The following is a 6,991-nucleotide window of genomic DNA, read 5'->3' on the forward strand; positions in this document are numbered from 1 at the left end:
AGAATGAACAAGGATCAATGATAAATGAAGAATGAACGATGAAGAATGAATAAGGATCAATGATCAATGATGAGTGAACGATGAGGAATGAACAAGGATGATTGATCAATCAAGAATGAATAATGAAGATTGAACAAGGATCAATGATCAATGAAGAACGAACGATGAAGAATGAACAAGGATCAATGATCAATGAAGAATGAACGATGAAGAATGAACAAGGATCAATGATCAATGAAGAATGAACAATGAAGAATGAATAAGGATCAATGATCAATGATGAGTGAACGATGAGGAATGAACAAGGAAGATTGATCAATAAAGAATGAACAATGAAGAATGAACAAGGATGAATGATCAGTGAAGAATGAACGATGAAGAATAAACAAGGATCAATGACAAATGAAGAGCGAACGATGAAGAATGAACAAGGATCAATGATCAATGAAGAATGAACGATGAAGAATGAACAAGGATCAATGATCAATGAAGAACGAACGATGAAGAATGAACAAGGATCAATGATCAATGAAGAATGAACGATGAAGAATGAACAAGGATCAATGATCTTTGATGAATGAACGATGAAGAATGAACAATGATCAATGACCAATGAAGAATGAACGATGAAGAATGAACAAGGATCAATGATCAATGATGAATGAGCGATGAAGAATGAACTAGGATCAATCATCAATGAAGAACGAGCGATGAACAATGAAAAAGGATCAATGATCAATGAAGAATGAACGATGAAGAATGAATAAGGATCAATGATCAATGATGAGTGAACGATGAGGAATGAACAAGGATGATTGATCAATGAAGAATGAATAATGAAGATTGAACAAGGATCAATGATCAATGAAGAACGAACGATGAAGAATGAACAAGGATCAATGATCAATGAAGAATGAACGATGAAGAATGAACAAGGATCAATGATCAATGAAGAATGAACAATGAAGAATGAATAAGGATCAATGATCAATGATGAGTGAACGATGAGGAATGAACAAGGAAGATTGATCAATAAAGAATGAACAATGAAGAATGAACAAGGATGAATGATCAGTGAAGAATGAACGATGAAGAATAAACAAAGATAAATGACAAATGAAGAGCGAACGATGAAGAATGAACAAGGATCAATGATCAATGAAGAATGAACGATGAAGAATGAACAAGGATCAATGATCAATGAAGAACGAACGATGAAGAATGAACAAGGATCAATGATCAATGAAGAATGAACGATGAAGAATGAACAAGGATCAATGATCTTTGATGAATGAACGATGAAGAATGAACAATGATCAATGACCAATGAAGAATGAACGATGAAGAATGAACAAGGATCAATGATCAATGATCAATGAGCGATGAAGAATGAACTAGGATCAATCATCAATGAAGAACGAGCGATGAACAATGAAAAAGGATCAATGATCAATGAAGAATGAACGATGAAGAATGAACAAGGATCAATGATCAATGATGAATAAACGATGAAGAATGAACAAGGATCAATGATCAATGAGGAATGAACAAGGATCAATGATCAATAAAGAATGAACGATGAAGAATGAACAAGGATGAACGAACGATGAAGAATGAACAAGGATCAATGATCAATGAAGAATGAACGATGAAGAATGAACAAGGATCAATGATCAATGAAGAATGAAAGATGAAGAAAGAACAAGGATCAATGATCAATGAAGAATGAACGATGAAGAATGAATAAGGATCAATGATCAATAAAGAATGAACGATGAAGAATGAACAATTATCAATGATCAATGAACAATGAACAATGAAGAATCAACAAGCATCCTTGATCAATGATGAATGAACGATCAAGAATGAACACTGATCAATGATCAATGAAGAATGAACGATGAAGAATGAACAAGGATCAATGATCAATGATGAATGAGAGATAAAGAATGAACATGGATCAATCATCAATGAAGAAGGAACGATGAACAATGAAAAAGGATCAATGATCAATGAAGAATGAATGATGAAGAATGAAAAGGATCAATGATCAATGAAGAACGAAAGATGAAGAAAGAACAAGGATCAATGATCAATGAAGAATGAACGATGAAGAATGAATAAGGATCAATGATCAATAAGGAATGAACGATGAAGAATGAACAATTATCAATGATCAATGAAAAATGAACAATGAAGAATCAACAAGCATCCTTGATCAATGATGAATGAACGATACAGAAAGAACACTGATCAATGATCAATGAAGAATGAACGATAAAGAATGAACAAGGATCAATGATTAATGAAGAACGAACGATGAAGAATGAACAAGGATCAATGATCAATGAAGAATGAACGATGAAGAATGAACAAGGATCAATGATCAATGAAGAACGAAAGATGAAGAAAGTGCACCAAGATTGTGTCCTCCGGATTCACAATCTTGCACTCTATCAATCTAATCCTTAGATTGATTCACACAATGCGGAAAAACAAAACAGAACCCACCAAACTATGCCCAAGAAACCACTTCTTGGTTCTCAGGTCAGCCTCGATACCACCCTTATTCGGCTTCACTCACCCTTTGGGCTTGGTATACGACCCTCCTCTAAACTTCACTCGTTCTTGTGGGAAGGTTACACACTAGGTTGATCCTCAATCCTAGTTTCAGAAGTGTTCCACACTTCGTTTGTGTTGTGACTGATGAAGATGAAGATGCACAAAGGAAGGGAAATGAAAAGGGAATTCAAATACTTGCAAAAAAAATGTATACAATGAACTAACTGAAAGAAAATGATAGGATTGATACTCAATTGATCGTCCAATACAGAGAAACTAGGCACCTATATATAGGTTTCTATGATTACAACGGCTAGCTTCACACGTGCCAAGTACATGCTCATTTTAAAACAGAAAACAAGAAAAAATTGGCCAAGTATAGAATACATGTTCTGACTGGTGACTGGGGCACCTTGCACTCGTTCCTCCGCCTTCTATGATTAGTGTTAGGAGGGTCCTAGGCCCATTGTGGCTAGGTCCATGCATGAAGATGCCATTTTGACCTGGGTCATGTAGTGGAAGCCCATGGTTTGATCGGAAACAAGCCAGTAAGGTCGCTTGTTCGCTAGTCAGCTGGTCAGAAGCCATTTCTTGATTCTGATGTCCTTTGCTCGAGGGCTCGAGTGAAAGATCAGTGATGTTCTGGAGCCTTTGCAAGCCCTTGCTCGAATGCCTCTGTATTCTGCTCGATGCTTCGAATGAAGGATCAGTAAGGCCCTTATGTTGGTGAGAAGTTCTGCTCGAGTGCCTCTGTTCTTTGCTCGATGGTTCGAGTGTAAGATCAGTAGAAGCCTTGTGTTGATGAGGAGCTGTGCTCGGATGGCTCTATAGTTTGCTCGAGTGTTCGAGTGAGTTGCTCGGATGCTCGAATGAAGTGTTGATGCAGGGGTGACTATTGCTCGGATGGGTCAGAGAGATACTCGAGGGATCGACCAAGGACTCTTCCTTTGCTAATGAGTCCTCTCTTGAGTCAGGGTCATGTCTTGGACTTGAACCATGGTCTACATATGGTTCAGAAAGAACAAGGATCAATGATCAATGAAGAATGAACGATGAAGAATGAATAAGGATCAATGATCAATGATGAATGAACGATGAAGAATGAACAATTATCAATGATCAATGAACAATGAACAATGAATGATCCAATTATGCGTGGTTAATGAAGAAATTGAACACGCAAATTGGATTTACTCACGAACTCAAGGATATTCCAAGACAATGGCACATGGAATTGAATGTTTGGAATTGGACTGCCAAGCTTCCTATGCACTCAACTCCACGCTTCTCCTCTTGCACTCCAAGGGGAATATCAGTGTCTATGGATAGGGGGATGTAGGTTCTTGAAGAACACTCAAGAACACGTACATCAAGATGGGCAAAACTGGCCCAAGGTAACCCAATTGCTAAGCAATTGCAAAGGAAAAACACTTAGGGGATTTCTGAAATTTTTATTCAAATCAAAAAGTATCTTTTACAAAGAATGAGTCCTCTATTTATAAGGCTAATTTACATGATCAAAAGCAAGGGAAAAACACGCACAAGCAACTAGTATAACGGTCATATTGACTCGTGGCTTACACGTGCAAATTAAAAACAAAACAGAAATCAGCACAGGTTGGTTCCTCCTGTCAGCAGCCTTCTGTTGACTGCACGACCTTGGTCACGCTTTCTCAAGTGCTTCCCATGATTGTGAGGAGTGTTCTTGGGCCATGACAGCAAGGTCCATGTAGTGAGATTCCAAATCTACCCTCCATGTCCTCCACCGTACTCTGAGCACTCCTGGGCTGACTCGACAAGGTGGTCTGGTCGCCATTGCTGTTCAGAATCTGATATTTGCTCAGATTCGTTGTTTCTGTTTCTGTTGCTGCCTTAGTTGGTTTCTTCACTTGCATTTGTGCTTCCTTAATTGTTTTAACTCCTCTTGGGCTGTCTTGGTCTGAATTAGAATCATCATTGTTTGATGATGACGGATTCAGATCAAGTTTTGGGTTGGAAATGTCAGAAACTTCAATGTGTCCTTTGTTGTTTCCTTGATTGTTGTTGCACCTTGAGCTTTTGTTATTGTCTTCCTCTGAGCCAAGCTGGTTTGGCTCAATCCCCCCTTCTTGAAGAGGAATTGCCCTCAATTCCAAGTCCGGGTAGTAAGGTGCCAAATCCCCGATGTTAAATGTGGGTGAAACACCATAGCTGCTGGGTAAGTCCACAGTATACGCATTATCTCCAGCTTGAGCAATGATTTTGAAGGGGCCATCTGCACGTGGTTTGAGCTTGTTGCGCCTTTGTTTAGGAAATCTATCCTTCCTTAGATGTACCCAAACAAGATCTCCTACTTTTAAGTTGCGTGCTTCTTTGAACCCTTTGTCTGCTTTGTGTTTGTACTTAATGTTGGCTTGCATGATGTTGTGTTGTACTTGAGCATGAATTCTTTGTGCTGCATCAATTTGTTTCTCCGCACTCCATGCTCCTCGTTCCTGCAAGGGTAAACAAACTAGAGTAGTAGGCGTCGTAGGATTAAAACCATATACACATTCAAATGGGGAGTATTTAGTAGTGAGACTAGGACATCTATTGTATGCAAATTCAGCATGGGCTAATTTCTCATCCCAATCCTTGGTGTGTTTCTTAACTAAGGTTCTCAAAATATTTCCTAATGTCCTATTTGTTACTTCCGTTTGTCCATCCGTTTGAGGATGGTAGGCCGTACTGAATAATAATTTGGTACCCATCATAGTCCATAGGCTAGTCCAAAAAGTGCTTAAGAACTTAGAGTCCCTATCACTAACAATGCTTTGAGGTATTCCATGTAATCGAATTATCTCTTCAAAGTATAATTTGGAAATGTGTTTAGCATCGCTAGTCTTATGACAAGGTATAAAATGTGCCATTTTCGAGAATCTGTCAACCACAACCATTATTGCATCCTTTCCTCTTATTGTTCTTGGTAAGGCTACAATGAAATCCATACTCACGTGCTCCCATGGGTGACTAGCAACAGGTAGGGGTCGGTACTCGCCTTTGTGAAAAGTTAGCTTTGCTCTCATACAAACTTCACATCTCAAAATGTGCTTACCCACTGTGCCTAGCATCTTGGGCCAGAAAAAATGTTGTGCTAGCATATCTAACGTTTTCTGTATGCCAAAATGCCCTGCTAGTGTGCCCTCGTGTACTTCTTTGACCAAAATGTTCCTTAGTGGTGATTTAGGTATGCATAATCGATTATTTTTAAACAAAAATCCATCTTGCATGTAGAAGGGTCCTTGTGGTCCTTTTGTGCACTCGTCATATAATTCTTTCAAGTCAGGGTCCTCAATGTACAAAGGTTTAATCATCTCAAAACCTAGGATTTTGGCTTCTAATATAGCTAACAAATGATATCTTCTACTTAGAGCATCTGCTACAATATTAGCCTTTCCCGCTTTGTACTTGGCTGAAAATGTAAAAGATTGAAGGAATTCTACCCACTTGCCATGTCTAGAATTTAACTTACTTTGTCCATTTATGTGCTTAAGTGACTCGTGATCTGAGTGTAAAATGAAGGGTTGGACTTTCAGGTAGTGTGACCATGTCTCTAATGCCCTTACTATAGCATAAAATTCTCTGTCGTACGTAGAATAGTTAAGTCTACTTCCATTTAGTTTTTCACTAAAGTAGGCAACAGGTCTCCCTTCTTGGATTAATACCGCCCCGATTTCTTTTCCACTAGCATCACATTCTACCTCGAAAGGTTTAGTGAAGTCAGGTAGTCTCAACACAGGTGCCTTGCACATCAATTCCTTAATCTCCTCAAAGGCTACTTGTGCTTCAGTGGTCCACTCAAAAGTACCTTTCTTTGTGCATTCCGTCAAAGGTGCCATGATGGAACTAAAGTTCTTAATGAACCTTCTATAGAATGAGGCTAATCCGTGAAAAGATCTTACTTGTGTAATGGATGTGGGTGTGGGCCAAGTACTAATTGCTTCTATTTTTGCAGGGTCTGCCTTTACTCCTTCTCTCCCAACTATGAATCCAAGAAAATTCACCTCAGTTAACATAAAAGCACATTTTTCTATTTTCCCATAAAGTTGTTGTTTTCTCAAAACCTCAAACAAACTCCTAAGGTGCTCAATGTGGTCATTTATGGTAATACTATAGATCAGGATGTCATCTAGATACACTACCACAAATTTCCCAAGAAAGGGTCTTAACACCTCATTCATTAACCTCATAAACGTGCTTGGAGCTCCGGTTAATCCGAAAGGCATGACCAACCATTCATATAGTCCATATTTGGTTTTGAATGCCGTTTTCCATTCATCACCCTCTCTCATTCTAATCTGGTGATAGCCACTCCTAAGATCGATCTTGCTAAACCAGCATGCTCCTGCTAACTCATCTAGCATGTCATCTAGTCTAGGCATGGGAAACCTATACTTAACAGTAATGTTAT

Source organism: Amaranthus tricolor, chromosome 10, assembly GCF_026212465.1.
Source record: "Amaranthus tricolor cultivar Red isolate AtriRed21 chromosome 10, ASM2621246v1, whole genome shotgun sequence".
Lineage (NCBI taxonomy): Eukaryota > Viridiplantae > Streptophyta > Magnoliopsida > Caryophyllales > Amaranthaceae > Amaranthus > Amaranthus tricolor.